At 38.9% G+C, this 23,157-nt stretch overlaps 1 protein-coding gene across 1 annotated transcript in view; it reads right to left on the reverse strand.

The window, feature by feature from the left end:
* Positions 1-22,200, reverse strand: part of kdm6ba (lysine (K)-specific demethylase 6B, a) — a 74,680-nt gene extending 52,480 nt beyond the window's left edge. Inside the window, exon 1 of the mRNA XM_028475274.1 lies at positions 21,622-22,200. The gene's annotated coding sequence lies outside the window, so the exon portion shown is untranslated. The remainder of the gene's footprint in view (positions 1-21,621) is intronic.
* Between the last annotated feature and the right edge of the window lie 957 nt (positions 22,201-23,157).

Raw genomic sequence — 23,157 nt, forward strand, 5'->3', positions numbered from 1 at the left:
CACACCCACAGGTGGCAGATTCCATATGTTTTCCCAATGTGCGCACACGAACACAATCAATGCTGTGTACACAGCCGCGGGGGCCGGCCTGCATGTGTGCGGCAGTTGTATCAATAGAAGGCAGAAAAAGCTGCCTCAGCCCTCACTGATCTGGCAACCTGGTGGTTAAATTCCAAACCTTTGAACTGAAGGTTAGAGGCCACTCTCCCTGGAGGGTCACAGCTGGCCATACAGTTAAGGTGGAACAGCTGCGTTTGCATGGAGGTGGGAAGGGAAGAAGGTAGGTGTTACCTTAAAGGGGAAAACATGCTAAAAGAAAACTGAATTCATCAGTTACATCAGAATCCAATGTGACATTGACAAAGTTGCCAGTTAAGGACCTGCCTTTGATGATTACTGATATTTGATATAAAAACGTATAAATATTCTACATAGGGGTGAGCACTGTCATAAATCTGATGATACGATAAACAATTTCTATGTCACAATACAGTATATCCAAAAACTAAACAATACAATAAACATTGCGATATATCGCAATGTATATCTTATTGTACAAAATGGTATGAAATACAATCTATTTATTTATTTTTAAACTTGCAAGACCAAGAAAATGGTAACTAACTGTAATTCGATTACCAATATAAAAAACAAATGGTATTTCTTTTCAAAATGGTTTTACTGCTGCTTCTACAACAGATTCTGATTCTGTTAAGTTCTTAAATTCTTAAGAGTAAGTAACCACAAACATCTATAAAAGTACCCAGGATGTTTAATAAAAAATAAAGTGCAATCAGCTAGCGCCATTTAGCGCAATTAAATGATTTTTTCGTTAAAAAAAAAAAAAAAACGATTTGGATATTTTTGGGAGCAATACAACAATCGCGCGGTGAAATATTGCGATACATTGCCAAATCAATTTGTCTACGTCATATTCTGAAAGCAGTGCAGACAAACTGGAACAAAACAGTGCAAATCACACAATAACCGGCGCTAAAGCACGAAGGGGTCTATTCTCCCGTCTGGACTTAAGCGCTTTTTTGTACAACTGCAGATACGCACTTCTCTGCTACGTGTATTCTCCGGCCCAGGCTTTCATCCAGAAACTCATATATATATATAGTCTTTTTGTAATTCAAAAATCACAATTTCCATTATATCTATTTTTAAAATTTGAGGTACCCTATTACTGCCACCTACTGTTAGAATTTACAATAAATGGCATTTTTTTTTTCAGTTTTGTCATTGCAAGTCCCTGTGACCCACTGAAAACAGTCCCACAACCCACTTTTGGGTCCTGACCCACAAGTTAAGAAACTCTGCTTTAGACTGCAGGGTAGAAAAGCAGAAGTGATTTCAAAGGGTCATCTCAGTTACAGCTTTCTTGATTAGATCCAAACTGATCAATCACACATTTGATAAGTTATCTCTCACATACGTAACTGGTTCTCCATTCTATTACTGGGAACGCTACTCTAAACATGATTATGCAACTTTCTTTGACGTAGCAGAAGTAGCAGTTAGCAAATGGTTATATTAATGTATTATTTTTTTAAAATGGTTTTTATTCTTTATCTTATTGTTTAGAAAGTTGCAAAAGGTGAAATACCTGCGGATTAAGGTAAATAAAAGCTTCACACCATAATTCATCCTATAAAACATGTACAAAACTGAACAAGCCAATTACTCAGAATATCTCAAGGCGTTTTTCTTCGAAACGCGAACAAATAATTCATTGATCCTCATCTTTAAACGTGCCTATACAACATGAAAATGCCCATAAAATGCCATGGTTTGACACATGTGACAACTAGAGTGAGATGAGGTGGATACGTGCTGATTTAAAGCCATTTGTGTGCATCTGTGTGTATTTTTTTTTAGCACCTGAACACACCACATTTATGACCACACTGAGCAGCTCGGTGTGACACACACCACCTCGCATGTGTGAGCTTGCATTGCATGAGAAATGTAAAAATACTGAGGCTGCTCTGGTCCTTAGTCACTCGTGATTCAGAAGCTCTCTTCATGTTTGGGCAGCAGCAGATACGCACATACACACACACTTACACGCAGAAACACACACTGCAGGGGAAAAGTGAAATAATAGGTTTGTCGTTGGAGATTTTTCTGTCTGCCAGTGCGTCTGATGAGCTTAAGAGGTTCAATGTGCAAAACAAATATATCAAAATGATCAGGTCAGTAAAGTTTGATAAAAGCACAATTTGACGCTTTTTTTTTGTACAAACTAAAAAAAAAAAAAAGTTAAAATTGGATGAGTGACAATTTTAAAGCTAATAAACTGGATTCAAACTGGGTGGAGTGTCTGTTTTCCCGCTAAAAGTAAATCTGTGAGGCCGGAGTTAGTGGTTAGTGAGTTATCCACAGAAAGAGGCATCACATGCTCCCCTCAAATTGTCATGTGAGCAAAGTGAAATCCATCACACCTACTGTAATCCCCACAGCCAACAGGTGGACAGACAAAGTGACAGACCCACTTCCTGTTTAGTCAGTCACGAGCAAAATCCAACACCCGCAAGATCAGTGGTGCTCAAACTTATCAGCCCGCAACCCCCAAAATAAAGGCTTCAGAAACCAGGGACCCCCCAGTGTAGTTGAAGGTGGTTGAACACAAACATGAACATTGAAGAACAGTCATATGGAGACAGGGCCATCTATAAAGGGGAGAGCTTTGTGGGACCCATCCATAAAGTCAGCAAAATGATGGTCCATTGTTCTATGAATCTGTGATAACCACATTTATTTATTGATCTGAATTATATCCACTGTTATCCAGGAAGTTTATTATTATTTGCGCCATAGTATGTAGTCATCCTAAAGATGTAAATCCTGTTTTGAAAAACCACAGAAATTGTTTAAAAGTTGCAAATTAGAGTGGGTTTAAAGGGTTTAAAGTGTCAATATCGGTTTAAAAGTGGCAGAAGAAAGTAGGAGCAATTAGTTTAAACCGGCAAATATTGGGAATGACAAATCGTGAATATGGTTAAATTGGCAAAAATAGGCATGAAATATGGTGAAAAGAGATTAAAAGACAATAATGGGTCAACATATGCAACATTAAGTGGGAAAAGTGGCGGAAATGGTTTATAAGTGCTGAGAATCTCTTGAAAGTTGAAAAAATGTGCAGAAAAGGCATTGAAATTTGATGGAGAACTGGCAGAACTGGGAGTAATGTAGCAAAAATGCATTAAAAGGAGCAAAAAGAAGAAGAAATTTGATTAAAATGTGGCAAGTTTGGTATAGTTGCAAAAAAGGGTAAAAATAAGCAAAAATGGGCACAAATTGATCAAAAAAATATTCTTAATTTCTTGAAGGCATCAGGTGATCCCCTCCGAGAGTCTTTCAGCTCAAGATGAAACAAATATTAAAACAGAAACAGAGAGGAACTAATGTCAGTAATAAATAGTGTCTAGACAAACGCAAACTAGTAAAAAAAACAGCCCGACTCAGTGCGGCTGCTGCCAAAATCCAGACCTGTGAACAGTTTGCGAATGTTTAGTGTGTGTGTGAATTTATGACGGGTTGTCTCGGATAATGTCATTGTTTGGACTGTTCTGTTTTACGCGCGCGCACACACAGCGAGTCAAATCAAGCGTTATCCCAAGTGTGGCAGACAGACACACAGGAATCAGAGCAGCTGCCGTTGGCGCGGGGACAATCTTTTGACGTCACTCCTTCAAACAAACACATGACTTTCTCATCAAAGCCAGATAACATTATCCTAAAAATACTAGAATATCTGGATGAAGATGTAGGAGAACGCAAACATCTGTACAGTCGTGAGAAAAAGTGAATTTTATAGACGTGCTGAACCTCTATTAACAAAAAGTATGAAGGTTTTTTATTGGTTCGAGATGACGAGACTGATTACACATGGACTGTGCATGATGTTGATGATACAATGATAACAATTCCACACTTGGTTGAAAAGTAGCAGGTCGCTCACGTCTGAACTTGCATAACACTCAGTCGAAGAAATGTCGCCCGAGGCATCGTAACAAACACTTAAAAAAAAAAAAGAAAAACAGAGGTAATGCACAAGTTTATGTGCATATGAAACAGTGAGAATCTAATGAGTCAATACACGTTGTCACCTTTTGATGAACTGTTGGTTTATGTGCTAATACACAGCATGCAGAACAGGTAAGGACAGTTTTGAGGGAGGGTGCAGTGAACTGTAGGATCAGGATAATAACTCTGGATACTGTTTTCCTGTCTTTGGGATTGAGTGAGTGGTCAGACAAGCCCTGCCAAGCCCCACATATTGAGGCAAATGTGCTAAACCGTACCATCCAGTAGCACAATAACATTTAGGTCAACCGCCCGCGCATACCAAAAGAGCTGACTCAGGCCTTAATAAATATTGCTGCATACGTTTGCTACGAAATAAATCAATATGAAAACAACTTATTTGCAACCACATAAATCAAGTGGTTTAAAAACAAAGCTGTTTTTTCTTATAGTGAGGGAATACCCATGAGGTATACGTATAAGTTGTTAAAGTTTTTCAGGTACACTATTCTTTAAAATAGCACCAAAAAAGAAAAAAACATGCAAAAAACAAAAACAGAACATAAGGTCTAATCATTATTCCAAAACTAGATCATGTAACGCTGTAGCTTCCAGAATACTTGGATTGGAGGAAAAACTAGTTTACCAATAATACGGTGGGACTGTTACTTGTTTTTTTGTCGATATGAAGTTTGGTTAGATTTGAGGAATGTATGTTTGTTAAATTCAGCAGTATCCTGTCCTTTAAAACAATGGCTCCCAACCTTTTGTCTGTCATGGATAAGTTTCTTACCTGCCCTTCCTTCCACGAACCAGGAGGGGGCAGCACGGGGGTCTCGTGCATAAGACCCGCCCGAGCCCGACCTGAATGAAACTGATGTTTCTTTAAGCCCGAACCTGTTTAAACCCGACATCCATGTACACGCTTGTTGAATGATCCGATTTAAGATCAGCTTTATTTACTAGTCCCTCATTCTGCATTCAACCATAAACATGACAAGCATCTCCATGTGCCGCTACACTACAGAAGGTACGTGCGTCCTTCTGTGGCACACGTGATCCCCACATGGAGCTTCATACCATCTTCAGAGGGCCGCACGCATGCACACACCCCCTTGCTTGCCTGTTTACTGAGACAAAAATTGGGCTAACACATTAATGGAGGGTATATTTTGATCAAGAGGTTGGGGGTTTAATCCCAGTCTACAGTATGTGTCAAAGTGTCCTTGGGCAAGACACTGAACCCTAAGTTGCTCCCAGTGGTCGACTAGCGCCTTGCATGGCAGCTCAGTCCCATTGGTGGGTGAATGAGCTGATATGTAAAGCGCTTAGTGAGTACTTCAGTTTAGGGATAGAGCACTATATAAATCAGGTCCATTTACCATTTTACCATATTCTGGCTCATATGTTTTGTTTAAAAAGATTATATATTTTTTAAATATTTTAGAATGAATATTATCGCCATTTCCTTCCAAGAAAGTGAACTCTAATTTTCATCCGTTTTCCATCCCTGGTCTATGTGGAAGTGCACTGAATGATTAAAAGAAGCAATCAAAATGATGGCAGCCAATATAATCTAACTGAGGTTTTTGCGCCATGTGCCATTTAATTAATGACAAAAGGATCAAATGTGACCAAAAACTAATAGTGGCCAACAGCTTTTAATTTTAGTCAATGGCTGCACTTCACATTTATAGTGATTGTCAAAAGTACCAAACGAGAAATGAAAAAAAAAATCTGATGACCTAAATCGTATGCTGAGGTCAGCATTAAATGTTGCCGAGTGTGTGTTTTTATTGATTGATTTAACGACAGACGGGTGCACATATACAGGACTTTTAAAAGCTGTAAACCTGGAGGAAACGCTGATCTATGTAATTAGATTGACTTATTATTAATACTGTAAATCAGACATGGGCAACTGTCGGCCCGGGGGCCACAGGCGACCCTTAGTCTAATTTTGTGTGGCCCCCAAAAACACACAATATTACAAAAATACACAAAATGACAACAAAAATACACAAAACAACAATAAAACACAGAAAATAGGAGAATAATATATAACATTACAAGAGAAATACACAAAATACACACACAAATCAACTTAAAACATTAACATACAGACCAGTTTGATCTCAAGTGGACCACATATTTTAGCAGGAAAAAGAGCAATTTTAACATTAATGTGCCCTAGTTTGCACTTCCAGGTATAAACTACATATATAGTATATGAGAGACAGACAATATCCAACCATTACGTAACCTTAAACTTAAATTCACATTTCCTTGATAATATGAACAATTCTCATTTAATTTTGTAGAATAATTTGAGAAAATTTGCAGGATTTTGAAAAACTTTTTTCTCCATCAACTTGAGATAAAAAAAAAAATACTGCCATCATGTGATATAAGCATGGGGAATTTATAAATTTGTACCCATGTGTATTTGGATGGCTTGAGCTATTAGTATCTGCAACTGAATTATTTTGTAATTTACACAATGATACATGATTTTTTTTCTGTCATTTTTACTTCCTCCATCGGGATGAAATAGATGCTCAAAAGGGCCGGATTTGGCCCCCAGGCCTGGAGTTTGACACGTGTCCTATAGGAATCCCTGATGAACACACACACACCTTGTTCATGCTAATGCAGCGTTTGATCCTTCCTCAACTTGAGTTGTGTCTGTGTTTGAAGTGTGCACGGCCCTATTCATTTAAGCGTTTGTGCATGTGTGCGCGTAGCCATGTGTTCAATGTGCATGTGTTTGTGTGCGTGTGTGTGTGCACGTGTCCTTGACCAGCAGCGCAGGGCAGAGGAAATGAGCCGGAACTCAATCTGGTCCACACCTGTCTGCCTCTCTCTCTCTATGGGGCGGAGCCTAAGGCCACACACACACACACACACACACACACACACACACACACACACACACACACACACACACACACACACACACACACACACACACACACACACACACACACACACACACACACACACACACACACACACACACACACACACACACACACACACACACACCACATCCTGATAGATTATGCATGCAGCAGTGAGCTAAAGAGCTCAGATCTATTAATGTATGCTCGGGGACAATTTCTTGTTTGTGTACGTTTCACGGTAAGAAAAAAAAAAAAGGAGGAGGATAGAGAGAGAAAGCAGCTCTGTGCATGTAGCGCTGCTGCATGAACAGGAAGTGAGGCAGGAATATTAAAAGAGTGACACACATTAAATATAGAGGGAGGGGGGAGGGGGGGTCCACTTTAAAGAGAGCAAGGCAGAGGATGATGTTAAAGTGAAGAACATGAAGAAATCAAGGATGACAGTCTCAGCACAGAGAGAGAGAGAGAGATAACTGGTTGGGTAGGGTGTGTGTGTGTGTTTGGGGGGTGGAGGTTACTCTGGGACGCCAGAACCCAGTGACATGACACAGTTGAAGTGTGTGTGTGTGTGTATGTGTGCACAGAGGGGGATGTTGTGTGATTGCTCATTGCTTCTCTGCAGCTTCTACACTCACCAGTGATGATGAAACTACGTTGTAAAGCATTAGGAAATACTGTGACCTCTTATATCCATCAATACAAAATATTAGAATGCCAAAATCTAGTTTGCAATGAATCCAAACAAGGCATGTTAATAAAGACTTCAAGGCCTACGAGGGAACATGGCAGATAAAAACTACCTTAATGCCGATTAATGGGTCAGGCTGTAATATGTATCTGATGCAGTGTTTCCCACACTTAAATTAGGCCTGCCACAAATAGATTTTGGCGCTGTTCAACCTCTCTTATGAATGTAGCATGTTATTACAACTCCTGTACATTCGGTGGCAGTACGCATCACCTCCGTCAATAAAACCACAGAAGAAAACACGCTTCTTAAAGCTGATATCCAGAGTTTCTGAGAAACGTCTCAATGTCCCGCCCTAAACAGCCTCACTTCCTCCCGCTGCATCTGCCAATCTACCAGAAGCCACGCCTCTACTTTTCTGCACGTGCATTGTGGAACATAATAAGGTCGCATTGATATAGGTCTATGGGTCAGGTAAGAGCCAAAATCATATTTACCTGTTTGCAATCTTTACAATTGGGACGTGATATTTGAATCTACACCAACCATGCAACATTTATTGAATATTTTAATAGTAGACATGTAAATATGTGACTGTTTTGGTGTAGTTTTTAATTGTTAATTTTAAAAAAAGGAGAAACCACCGCCAGACGATATATACAATACACAACATTGACAATGAAAAAGCAAACAGCAAAAACCAAAATAAATCAAAATTCACTCAAAAATCGCATTTCTAAATATTTTTAAATAGCAGGGTTTCAACACAAACTGCCATAAAATAGGCTGACCGGGTGTAGACGCGTTTCGTACATGCGTTGAAAGCGTCCGAAATGACCAGGCCCGCGAAAGAATTGGGCACTGAAAAGCAGGAGACGAGGCTTAAAACTGCATTTTTGGTTTCTGACCAAAACACTTTTCCCACAAAAACATCGCAGCCGAACCAGGATGTTGTGATGACGCACGCAGTCGGCGCACGCCTGGAGGGAAAACAATGAAAGTTACTCTCTCAAGTGTCATTTATGTTAGGTTTACTGTATGTTAGGCTAACCCTCTGTCACATCGGCATCTGACACACGGCTCCAAAAAAAATCCTTACTACGCATCAGCAGCACGAAATCAGCTTTTCTGTCAGCGCACGTTACACAGAGATCCTCTGCACTTCATCACGACTGATTTATTTGAATCTTTCAGTCAGTTATAGGCCTGTACAATATTATTTAATATATACATGAATGGGTCAAGTTAATCATATTCAGTGTGTTTCGGTTTTCTCCTGTGTTTCACAAAAATCCTGCATTCATACAAAAATGGCAAAAAGGATAAAAAATAATAATAAAAAAGCAGCTTCTGTTCTTTCACTTGCTCTCAGCTAAATGTTGGGTTGAATCCCACAAAAATGCCCAAACCAAGTAAAGACAGGACTAAACTATAGAGAACTTTTACAATTTCCAAATAAACAACAATTCAGATTCAATGGTTTTGCAACAGTTTTCGTACAAAGCAGGCAGTATACATGCTTAGATATGCACAACTAGCGGCTCGGGGGCCCACATATGGCCCTTAATCTAATTTTGTGAGGCCCGTAAAGTAAATGCGCGAAATGACTCCAAAAGCCAAACAAATGACACAAAATTACATTAAAAAATACCCAAAACTGCCAAAAAAACTTACCAAACTACAACAAAAAATACACTAAGCAACAACGAAAATATACAAAAAGTACAGAAAAATTCACAAAAAGATTAAAAACAAAACAAAACACAAATTGCTCCAAAAACACAAAACAACTATAACTCTAAATGAGAGAAGAAAAAAATAATAATATTGAAACAAAATACACTTAACCAAGATATACAAAATTACATAAAGAATTAGAAAATGGTAACAAAAGCACACAGGACAACTACAAAAACAAAATGAGAGAAGAATATAAAATATTTAGAACATAAATACACAAAATGACTAAAACCACAACAAAAACACACGAAAGACTACAAAAATTCACAAAACAACTGAATAATACACAAATTTGAGAAAAATTCACAAAAAGATTTAAAAAACAAAACAAAACACAAATTATTCCAAAAACACAAAACAACCAAAAATTTTAATTAGAGAAAAATTGAAACAAAAATACAATAAACATCCAAAATCTCTCTATAAATAGAAGGAACGTCTGCGTGTGTGTTTGTGGAGGGCATATCTCCCTGACGCAGTGTTTAATAGAGCTGAAACTTTAACAGTTTGGACATAGTCCGAGTGTGTGCATCCATTATTCTGGCCTTATTTGGTGTTGCAAAACATTTATTCTTATTTAATTCGAGATTACGGCTCCAACTGCTCCCAGATGCAATGGCGGTACTTCTTGTTCCTGTTTAGCACATCACTGTGTTACAGTTTGTTTGCAGGTTTAAAAAAATAAGATCAAGTCAAAATTAAAATGTTTTTGTACAGCTAAAAGTTATCTAAGTTAATATTTCATGGTTATTTAATTATTTTGGATTTATTTGGTGTCATAAAAACAGCTCCCGGTTCGCGATACTTCCGGTTCGGGTTTAAAACGTAACTGTGTTGCAGTTTGTTTGCAGGTTTAAAAACAGAGGCAGTATAATAACGCTATTTAAGCTCCCACTATATGAATACATACTTCCGACGGGCACTGCACTAGTATATAAAATTACAGAAAAATTGACAAAACGCTAACAAAAACATATACAAAATGACAACATAAATACACAAAATGACTCCAAAACCACAACAAAAACACACAAAACCACAACAAACGCACACAAAATCACAATCAAAATGCACAAAAACGACAGAAAAATGGACTAAACCATGTCAAAAACACAAACCCTTTGTTCTTTCCTGTAATAATGCTAATATTGGTCATTATTCTAAATGCTGACATGAATGTTGATCATGTGACTCTCAGATCAGATACAATGACATTCGTCTCTAACACTGTGATAAAGGTTGCCCATCTCTGATATAGACAATGTCTGCACAATAGTAGCACACCCACACATCTGTAGATGAATGTACAATGTGCTTCCACTCCCTTCCAGATATGAAAATGCCAAACACAAACATGCATATGGAAGCAGACTATCACCAAGCCAACATTTCATGGCAGAGCTCTCCATCCATCTCATTCCTGTCTTTAATCTCGTGCTATGCACCTACAAAGGCCTATAGCAAGGTCACACACCTCAATTACCCCGTGCACACGTACACACATGCACAAAGGGGGAGGAAGGGGGGAGGGGAGGGAGGGAGATAAGGAGCAGGGATAAGAAAGGGGGGGGAGCGGATTTCACACAACCCTGAGCACTGGCTTCATGCTCCAGTGTTTCTGACATTTTATTTATGATGTGCAGCGTTCACTGCCCGGCTTTCTTCTCTCTATCTGTCTCTGATCTCACTACCATGTATCCCACAACCCCTTGAAAAAATACTAAATGTGGCATGCTGCACGTAAAATACAGACATTATGCTTTTTCTAAACATCATTTTGCGATTTTCTCTCTCATCATTTTGTGTATTTTTCTAGTCAATGTGTGTTTTTGGAGTAATTAGGTGTATTTTGTGTCTTTTTGTTTTTGACCTGTGTATTTTTCTCTAATTTTGTTTTTTTTTGTTGTAGTCATTTTGCATCTTTTTCTCTGGTAATTTTTCAGATTTTTCTATCACATTGTGTATTTCTGTTGTAATTTTGTATATTTTTCTCTCATTTTGTGTGGGTTTGTTGTTGTTTTGTGTTTTTTTTTTCCGTTGTTATTGCGCATCTTTGGTGCCATTTTTGTAATTTTGCGTGCTTTGCAACCCACTGAAAAAATACTAAATGTGGCATGTTGCACACAAAATCCACAGAAATCGTGCCAATTCTAAACAAATATAAGAAAACACGTATGTAACACCGCACAGTACTTTTTTTTTTTTAACAACCACCTGCACCAATGTAACATGAGCAGCTGTGAGACTTAATCGTCAGAGGCTTAATATCCCTAATAGTATTGATGTCAAGCTGCAGCGACGACACTAATGCACCTTAAGAATAACAATATTAATCCTAATGTACCTAATAGCCATATTAATATACCACTGAATAAAGGCTTTTGTATGATGATGAAACCTGCCGTTCACCAGTGCAGCAACCGGAGGCAGCCAGCTGTGTTTACACTGAGAGATAATGTAGCTGCCATATGGCACAGGATGCACACACGCACACCTAAAAACTACAGCGTCCAAACATAACAGTCAGCACTTACGCTGGGTTTAAAGCTCTGAGACGTTTGCACTGTGGTTTTAATTAGTGGTGACATTTTTAAATGGAAGGTTCATTAACTTCAAATGGTCAGTCATTAGAACGTTGATAGGAATTATTTTAATGAGGCCCATAATAAATAAAGCTGTATGTGGCCACTGGGTTTGACAGCCCTACTCTAATGAACAGAACCTTAAGAAACACACAAACACAGGAAGTCCATGTGCTGCTAACCACCTAACCATATACAGTACATGCAAGACAAATATGTATTTTACCTTATAATATCTAACCATTTTGGGATTGTATTTGGTCGTCATGGTGCCTGAAGGTAAACGCTCCTGCTTTTAGGCAAATGGAGTTGACGATTTGTGCTTTTATAACAGAGATAGGCCACTTTTATAACAGCGGGAGACACAAAACTGTGATTGTCTGATACGAGGGTCAAGTTATGTCAACATTCATGTCAATATTTAGAATAATGACCAATCTGAGCATGAATACAGGCAAGAACACAGGATTTTATGTGTGTTTTTTGTTGTGTCAAAAAATGTTCTCTCATTTTGTGTTTGTTATTTTGTGTCTTTTGGATTCATTTTGTAATTTTGTGTCTATTTGCTGTTGACTACATCTTTTTCTTGTCATTTCCCTAATATTTCTGTCATTTTGTTTGAGTTTGATGTCATTTTGTGTGTTTTGGGCGTAATTTTGCACATTTTGCAAGTCATTTTGTGCATTTTTGTTGTGCGTTTTTGGAGTCATTTTTGTAATTTTGTTTGTTTTCAAGTAATTTTGTGCATTTTTGGAGTCATTTTTGTGTACATCTGTTGTCATAATGTGTCTTTTTTGCTCTTCTGTTTATTTTTCTGTCATTTTGGGGGGTTTATATAGTCATTTTGCATCTTTGTCTTGTAATTTTTCTGTCATATTATGTATTTTTGTTGTAATTTTGTATTTCTTCAGTCATTTGGAGGGGTTTGATGTTGTTTTGTGTGTTTCGCAAGTCATTTTGCGTGTTTTGCGAGTAATCTTGTGTACTTGTGTGTTTTTTGAGTCATTTTTGTGTGTATTTGTAGCCCTTTTTTTCCCGTCATTTTGTGTACATCTGTTGTCGTAGTGTGTCTTTTTACTGTTCTGTTTATTTTTCTGTAATTTTAGGTGTTTTGTAGCCATTTTGTGCACTTACTTGGGCTGCCAGTTGCCCATGTCTGTGTTATAGTATTGATGCCATAAAGCTGCGAGTGGAACAATACAACTGTGAAAAACACACGCACACACCCTCTTCTCCCTCCTGTGATCTTTGCAATCAAAGGCGTCTGATTGGAGTGTTGAGAGGGTGAGTGTGTGTGTGTATGTGTGTGTGTGGGGGGGGGGGGGGGGGTAACTACTGGATTTAGATTTCTCTGCTGTGACTGACGAGGATTTACACACGTGTAGGTGAAAGCCAAGGAAAAAGGGGATGAAAGGCAGGAAAATGGTGAGAGAGAGAGAGAGAGAGAGAGAAGGCTGGGATTGTATAGGGGGAGCATATAGGACAAAGTGAAGGAGGGACGACGTGTACAGACCAAGGTGGGGGTGAAGGAGCTGTAGACAGATCATGTTACCAGTCTGGGAGCAAACACACACACACACAGACCCATAAAGGTCACACAGTGTACCCGCTGACCTCCAGACACATCATGCAGAGCCACAGATATCCTCGTAAACACTCCAGCACAGACACGGCTTGTGTTTTTGTTTTTACACACAGCCTGCACTTATACCTGTAAATAACACTCAGAAAGCTGCAGAACTTAAAAACAACCAAACAAATAGTGTCATGAGAGACATTTAAAGGGTGCACAAAAGTGCAGTTATCATGGAAGTTACACAATGGAAGAGGTCAGGGTTCAGTGTGGAACACAGAGGAAAGCATGAAGGACATGATCATAAAATCCCACTAACGTCCACATCATCCTCACAGTTTATAGCATTGTCAGAAACATGCACACAGCTTCCTATTCCCTCCTCTTATCAATCCTCAGTCTCCTTAAAAACATAATCAGTTTAATGCATTACTGTCAATCAGACGGATCAATGCAGGTCACTGTAGGTTCACTCACATGCTCCCGTGAGCCGCAGCCATGGATGTGTTTAATGATATTACGGGGGTCAGTTGGGAGAGTGTGGTTCCACATACAGATGTATATAAAAAAACGTAGCAATGTATAGCACAAACGCAAGTAAACTGTGATTGCTATGATGGAAAATAAGCACATTTGTAGTAATCACTATAATGAATCCAGCTGATTCATGTAGGCGTAAGTGTAGGAATGATCACTATTTCTTTAGTGACTGACCAATAAGGTCCGTAGTTTGCAAGTGACCAATCAATACTAACTGTGGTGAGGGTAGACATTATTCATAAAAATCTAACAAACACACACAGGTATCATTTGTGCGGCCCTCCAAGTAAATGCACAAAATGACTTTAAAAAAATGTAGAAAATGACACAAAAACACACAAAAAAAAAAACACAAAATGAGAGAAAAATACTCAAAACAACAACATATACACAAAAATGACTCCAAAACAATCAGAAAATGACAACTAATATACACAAAATGACCCATAAGGTGCAAAACAAAAACAAAAATAATTAAATGACAAATAAACACATGAGAGAATACACAAAACAAAAAAAAGCACACAGAATGAAAGAATACACAAAATGACACTAAAAACACAAAACAAAAAACAGCAATAAACGAAAATAATGTATAAAAAATGACAACACATATACACAAAAATAACCCCCCAAAATAACTAATTTAAATCAAAAATAACTCCAAGAACACAAAATGTCACTAAAAATACACAAAACAACTCATCAGACACAAAACAACAACAAAAAATAACAAAATGACATGAAAATACACATGATTACTTCAAAAACATACAAAACAAGAGCAAAACACACAAGACAACAAAAATACACAAAATGAGTGAAAAACACACAAAATAACATCATAAACATGCTAAACAATAACACACAAAAAAACTGCCAATAGACACAAAATTAACACAAAAACAGATAGAAACCTTTGTTCTTTCCTATATTAATGCTTACATTGGTCATTATTCTAAACGCTGACATGAATGTTGATAACAAATAAGCATTCATATCAGGACTAAACACATTTGTGCTGAATGGACTTTATTATATGTAAATGAAACCAGTAAGTCTAGAGAGATCAGATGAGGCTGAACTCTCTGTCCTTGCCTCACAGTGGACGGGAGCAGTGATGAGACTTGTACCTTCCTCTTCTACACAGACCTCTAGGGACACACTGTGCTTAAACACAGCCTCGCACACATTCCTAAAATTCACACTGCAAACACAAAAACAGAAGTGACTTCCCATGCAGACACAATGAGAAGACTCGACTCACCCAGAAATAAAGACGCCGCACATAAACGAATGTGGGGAAAATAACAAAGCAAACCTTCAAAAAAAGCATGTTTATTGCACACAATTACAGAGCAAAGTACAAAACAACTGTCACACACACGCACAAACAATGGTGTGCAATTACATTATAAACTACACATTTCAGGCATGTGACAGGTGCTCATAGCCAGCGTGCAACAGCAGGGCGTGGTTCTATGCAGACACAAGTGATACAACTAGGAACTAAGAAGGAAATGAGGCGACATGGTTCAACTATTAGATGTTTGCATGGCAGAAATTGGAAATATCCTTCAATATTTTGGTGTCCTAAAACAGCTCCTTAGTCCAAATCTGTTGTGCATGGAGAAGACGAGTTGTGCATGTGTGCATGGGTTGTGTCCTAATCCCTTGTCCGTATCCATTGCTGCTAGTGACACAGGCCTTCCCCCAGTGAGACAACTGGAAACCATTACCTTAAATCAACAAACCCCAGGCCCATCCCTTCAAACAAAGAAGTCATGTGCACACTCAGCATACTTCTGCTGCCAATGGCAATGCTGTGCATCTGTGTGTGCAGAAAAAACTTCTTTTTTTTCCGCTTCCTCTATCCGGGACTCTTTTTTTTGTTTTTATCTTTTCCTTCTCTCACTTGGATTCCCATTTCTTCTGGAGGTTTATTCTCATCTGTGATGCTGGTGCACATGGCTCTGACCTGCTTGGCTTTTCTCTCTTTTTCTGCCATTCATCACATCTCTGTCGCTCCTTTGTCTTGCTCTCGGTTAATCATACACAGCTACCTACACAGAGCTTGTTGCCATGGTGGATATTAGCTCCAAGGCCTAGGCTAATCTGCTTGAGCCCTTTGACCTAGCATAATAGAATTAGCCACCTAAGCCTTATCCCTTAGTGCTTTTACAAACTCTGATTTCAAATATAAATCTAGTGCTGTGCTATATCTGAGCACAAAGTCATAGCCTATTCTAACACCAAAATGAAAGGAGCTTCCTACTTCCTATTCCTAAATAAACTACAGGAATACTTAGGTCTATAATATCAACAAACTTTGCTTGCAAGCTTTAAAATTACATGAAGATATCAATTTTTGGTACCCAAAACTGGAACAACCCGATTGAACCTCAGATTTATTAAATATGGGTGGGAATTCATAGTTATGTTGTAATACTGCGTTCAAGGCAACTCAGGACTCTTGGTTTTCCAACTTCCTACTTGAAAAAGTGCATTGGAAGACCACAAATCACCAAACATTTGTGTCTTTTTTTGTAAATACTATCTTAGTCAGCCATGTTATGGAGATATTGTGATGTGTTGAGGCATTTTTTTAACAATTTCTGAGTTGTATTGAATGCAGCATTAGTCGTACTGGTATAGGCCGTAAATTGACTTCCGGATTAGTACAAATTGCACCTATAGGTGGTGTAAATCTGCTCAGAATTCCCAATGAATTGTCCATCTTGAAGAAGCTAGTACGTAAATGCCTGTAGATGTCGACTTTGTCCAAAAATGTAACAGTAATTATAGTCAAAAGTGATGCACCAAAATTCCGGCCATCGAAAATGGCACAAAAGAGAATTTTTCAGTTTTTATAATTTACATCATAATTTTGTTCGGTGTTTCGGTTTTAGGCTTTGGTTTTCTCGTTGTCGGTTTCAGCCAATTTCCTTATTTTCAAAAGAAGTACCTCTATGACTGATTAGCCACCTGCTAACTTCTACTTTCACTATCTCGTGGAATAACACAGTGCCTCACAGAATATGCTTTGTTCACTGATATCTAATCTTTTTTTCTAAATTGATAGGAATCGTTTTAAAATTTAAAACACCACAACTTTGCGAGAGTGACTTAAAGCGTTCACAGGTAGAATTGTTAAGATTGGAGAGAATCATCTTTAATTCTCCATTGATGTGTAAGACGACCAAAGCCCTTAAAAGCACAACGTTTGTCCAGGATAATTCAACTCAAAATATCCGGAGTGAATCTTCTAATAATCACAGGGTTTATTTGCATCCGAGTACCAAATGATTTCCTAAACAGAAGCTGTTATTAGCCTCTTTCTCAGACACAACTTAGCCACGGCGCCAGCCTTCCAGCCGTCCTCCCTCACCTCCACCCCAGCACCTCTCCTGCCTGTCTGCTTCTCCTCCTCCTCCCCACCCCAGTGTTTTTTTTTTTTTTTTTAACACAAGGCAGCTCACCCCTCCCCCTCTCCTTTCTGTCTCCCCCTTTTCTTCTCCAGGCTGCATACTCAATCACCTTCACCCTCCACCTCCTCCCCCATCTCAGTCATTCCAATGAATGCACAATCTCTTCCCCCCCCCTCCCCTCCTTCAGCCATACGGGGGGTTGCCCCCAGGGTTGACGACAGGCAAAGAGAAGAGAGTAGCAGACACAAATTCAATCTACCAAAACGCACCCACCAAATCTCTTGTCGCTGTGTGCTTGTGTGGATGTGCACATCTGCACGGGAGCATAGCAGGGTAATGGGTGAGAAAGGAGGGGTAGGGTGGGGGGGGTTGAGGTGGGTATGATGGGGGTAGATTTGGTTGGCGTCCTAATGGCTTTTAGTGGAGGAAATGCCTTGTTGCTACACAGACAGCCACAAAATCAACTGTCATCACAGGCAACATCCCCATATTTTAACTGCATCGGCAAAACACACACGGACGGCCTCCTACAGCTGGGCAGGGTCAGACACTCCCCTGAATAATGACCACGCACAACTGAAGCGCACAGAGCAACTACTACTTGAGACTCAACACTGTTATAAATTGTCTTATTAAAAGTACTTTGTTCCGTTTCACACTTATCAATTATTAGCTAATTTTGTATCTATATCACCACCATTAACTTTTTAACTTTTTTTTACAACATAATAGAACAATATTAACAATTTACTCCTTATCTAATTCGACAAAGCACTCAAACCACTTCATTCCTAGCCTTTGTAACACCTTGTTTCTACTGGATAGCATTAGTATCGGTGTTCATTTTCCTCATCGTCTACTATATTTTTTAAAGTAACAATAATGATAATGACTAAAATAATACATTTGACCAAAAACTATATCAAAATACATTTAGATTTTTTGTCAACAAACAAAAACATGGGACGAAATAAAATCAGATCTAAGTTTCCTTTTTTTTGGAAGTTATCCAATCAAAAACACTTTTTTTTGCGAGGAAGGCGGGACAAGCTGGTAAGTTATCCAATAGGAAGAGAGATGGTTGTGTTTGCAAAAGTATGATGGCTCATATGGTCTTTGGCATTTATTACATCAAATCTGCGTGTATTTACAAGCATTAAGATCATTCCATTACAGGTTGATCAATGGCAATTGATTTTATTTTTTATTCTTTTAAAGCATAAACTCTCTATGTCTGTAACAGATTTGGTTGACTAAAATCTTAATGTCATTTACTAATTTTAAACTAAAACTAAGTTGTATTTTAGTAAAAAGACCATAGCAAAAACTAAAAAATATACAGTCAAAGTTAAAATTGGTTAGCTTAATCGATGCTAATTCTTTTTCAAAGCAAATCAAAGCATTTCTTATTTAAAATGTGGGCACATCCCATCTACAATACAAATAGAACAGTATTATCATTATCATTAATATAACCACTAACTGAATTAATTTGAAAGCGAAGCTATCGCTTAGCCACTTAATAACTGCTAATTCTGCTAACACGATGCTAATACAGTTGTGACCAGTGACAGTATCATTTTTTCAGTAGTGCGATAGATAAAATCTTCCAAAACGTTTAGTTACTTCATCGAACACAATGCTTTCCATCACTCTAAATAATACATTGTGTTACGACAGTTAGATATGATAGATTAGTGATAGCTTTTATGAGTGACTCCATCATCATGAATTAGCCATAGCAATGATTTAGCATGCAGCACACTGGTATTTTAGTTTGCAATGGAACTGTGTAAACAGTATCTTTCCTATTATGTCGTTAATTCAAAAAGACATGAATTTTTTTGGCAGTGTTTCACCACTTTGGGAGCAAGTAGAATGGTGTGCATATATCAGTGTGTGCATTTGTCACTGTGCCATACAGAGAGCGGGGATTAGGATTGTAAAAGTAGGCCAATGTAGCAACATGCTATCATGTAGATAAGAAAATATGCAACACAAGACTATTTTGTTTGTTTGATAGAAAAATATGTGCTATGACAGCAAATACCATGAAGGGCAAAACAACAGCTTTTGTGTGGACTGTATAATAGGGATGGTCAATATTAGGTATTTGTTGATATCTGATATGCCAGAAAATTTCCGATATTAACCAATAGATACTGCACATAGAACCCTTCCCTCCCAACCTAATATTAGGTCACAAAATATCTATTTCTATGGAAATAAAACTACTAATGTATACAACGAATAAACATTGGTACAAATATGAATGTTTATTCAACTTACAGTAATTGAAAAAGTGCCACATCTGTGTTTAAGATGTTTTCAAATCATAGCACATACTGCTTTTTTAATATCGGCGGAAAAACCAGTACAGATGTCAACCAAAATTAAATGTTATGCCTAATATCGGCCGGTAACATCAATGGGCCAATAATGTCGCCCATCCCTACTGTATAATGTATAATGTTGCATTACACAAAACAACATGATGTACAAAACGCCTGAATACCCGGAGCGGATAATTCAAAACTTGGATTAAATTTCACTCTCTCAGTTTTTTCAGTTCTTTCGTGAGGTTTCTAAAGTAGAATTCCCATTAGCAGCTGCTATTATTCACAATGGGTCATTTCTACAGTAATCTTTTTTTCTGAAAAAAATAAGAATTCCATATTCTGGTACATTTATTGGGTATTTATTTTTGCATTATCTTACATGAAACCAAAATATTAGTTCAAGGCACTGCTTTGTATAAGCCCTGTTGGTCACAATAACACTGTTGTATGGGAACCAACAACACAAGTGTGCTCAGATTAAGGCGGTATTAGTGCTCGCTCCCAGTTGCATACAGTATTTCCTAACTGGGCGAGGCTATGTTTGACTGAGAGCGCGTCACTATGATGTATTCCAGTCCTCTGCAGGCGACCCCGGCTGAACCGTGCCTGGCATGTAGCGATTGGATAATCGTAGCTGGACAGGAAGTGGAAAAGGAATACTTTTTTTTTTTAAGAACAGAAGAAAGAAGCGGATGGTAGGGGAGGAAATATCAAAGTGTTGAAGATGTTCCAATTCCGGAGCGAACTAATTAATGTAACTAAAGAAAGAAAAAAAAAGAAGAAATAACACTGACTGGGAGTTTTTGTGTGCGCATGTGCAAGGCTGGCTGCTATTGTGTGAGTGTGTGTGTGAGAGTACAGTAGGGATCAGTTTACAGTAGTACACGTGAGACATCTTCCTAGTTTGTCTTTTATCCTGGGAACATTTGAAAAGAGGGGGCATGGACTTTAATTAGCGCACGCACACGCGCACACACACACGCACACACCAAAAATTAGCTTCAGGCAGACGCCGGCACAAGTGTTGACTTTCTCACACACTCACAAGGGGAGGTGCGTGCACGTGCACACACACGCACACTTACACACACAAAGCCAGCTCATATATGAGCTCTTTATTATGTCAGTGAAACACAGAGACATTTATAAAAGGGGACACCAGTGGACAAGCTGGGAAGCAGACCACAACTCATCTTCAGACACGCACTCACAATTTGTGAACATTTAAGTGTGTGGGTAAAAGGACAATTGATTTTTAAAGAGAGTAAAAATCAAACAACCACTTGGTTAAACTGATATTTTGAAATTTCTCATCAGGAGAATGAAATAGAGAGAAATAGTTAACATTTTGACACAAGCCAGTGCTTTCAAACCACAAACGGAGACTTTTAACACAATCTTAACATCATTTCTTAACATTTCCTCTGATGCAAAACATTTCTGTTCACATGTTGTTACATTGGGGGAAAAAAACCTCCAGTCTCCCTCACTACATAAAACAAACACTGCTGGTTTGTTTTTGGGGCATCCTTTGCATGCAAAAGTTTAGCTTGCCTCAGACCTAAACATCTAAAAGCCTGTCCACAAACACACACACACACACACACACACAGCCCCAGCTGGAGCACACAAGCTCCCTTTGTGCTGCATTCCTCACGCCTTTTACTCTTAGCTTCTTCCACGCACACATACAGCAACTTTCACCCTTTTTTTGCTTTTGTCTCCTGAGCTCGACTACGACACCGACAGCTGAGCAGGATGTGGATGTGGAGGTCCATGGAGGTCCTCTTTCTTACCGTGGTCGGGCACCCAGGAGGCCAGCGGCTGATGGAGTAAAAAAAATCCCACAGAGGAGGCTTGTTGGTTGGAGCGTGAGCCAGATCAGCAGATTCCCACTGCCTTCCCTTCTCTGCCTTGCCTGCTCCCAGCTTTGTGTGTGCCTTGTATTTTCCCTTTAAACAGCACAGGCTGCCTGCCCCCACCTCCTCAGCACACACACACGCACACTGAGCCCAGCACACAAAACACACACTCGCTCCTGAATTTGACACTGTTGTCAAAAGCGTGCAGCTTTGTGGAACTCTGTATTTTTGCAAATAGAACAAAGAATAGAAAGATATAGGTATCTCAGGATGGATATAGAGAATCCTCAGCTTTTCTTTCCTTTCTCTCTATAAAATAAGTGACCGGTTGAAGCTCGTCTTTCTATCTTTCTCCCTCTATATTCTGTCTCCTTTTTTCCCCACTCACTCAGTAGTCAAACAAAGAAAGGAAAGGAACAGAGCAAGCACATACACACACACACACAGACACGCATGCACAAACACACAGACATATAACACACATTCACTCACTGCTTTCTCTCTCTCACACACACAGAGCCCAACCCCCCAGCCTGCCTTTCTCTAAACAGCACCTCCCCCTCAGCCTGATCTGGCCTCGTTCTCATTCGTCTGCCACCCCTCTCTCTCCCTCTCTCTCTCCTCCAACCCTCCCTCCATCCATCCATCCTTCCCCTCCCTCTCTCGGTGTCAAACAGATGGGATTGGAGAGCAGAAGGAGCCTCTGTGTTCACTCTCTACCTCGATTTCTCTTTCTTCATTAGAGTGATGTAAGCCCAACGGGAATGGGATTTAAAAAAAAAAAAAAACAACATACAGACAACTCGATTCGCTTTAAAAACCGAAAGGGACTCAGAGGACTTCAGACAAGCGTCAAGCGGAATTATAAAGACACTCGTCGTGTGAGTGTGTTTGTTTTACAAACAGATGTGAATAATCACACAGATGTGGGAAGCTGGTTGTAAAGCTTTAAGCACAAAGGCAGGCTAACATGTGGCTCAGCAGGAACAATGGTTTCCAGGCTCGCTATCCATGACTTTTTGACAGATTTCGTACCAGTATTGTTTTTATCATTTTAATCAGCAAGTTAGTTTTTCCTTTGTCTCATAAAATACCTGAACCTAACGACATGGCAAACCTCCAGCTGTTTCTAAATGGTAATAAAAGAATCAATAAAAAAGCTTCAGGGTGCTCGTCAACACAATGGATGGATTGTGGGTTCAAGCCCTGCGCTGCATGGTGGAGTTTGCATGTTCTCCCTGAGCATTTATTTACACCATAGGTTTCCAAGGTGGGATACGGGTACCCCCAGGGGTATGCAAATTGTAATAGCGGGTATATGAATGAAAAATAAAAATTGAAAACCGGAATATAATTAGACCAGCAGTCAGGAGCCTCCATGCATTGCCACAAATTACACATTGGCCAAGAAAAGACTAGCCTTTCGTGGTGACAGAGACCAATCTCATCAAAAAAAGTGCAAATATGATG

The sequence above is a fragment of the Gouania willdenowi genome, chromosome 18, assembly GCF_900634775.1.
Source record: "Gouania willdenowi chromosome 18, fGouWil2.1, whole genome shotgun sequence".
Lineage (NCBI taxonomy): Eukaryota > Metazoa > Chordata > Actinopteri > Blenniiformes > Gobiesocidae > Gouania > Gouania willdenowi.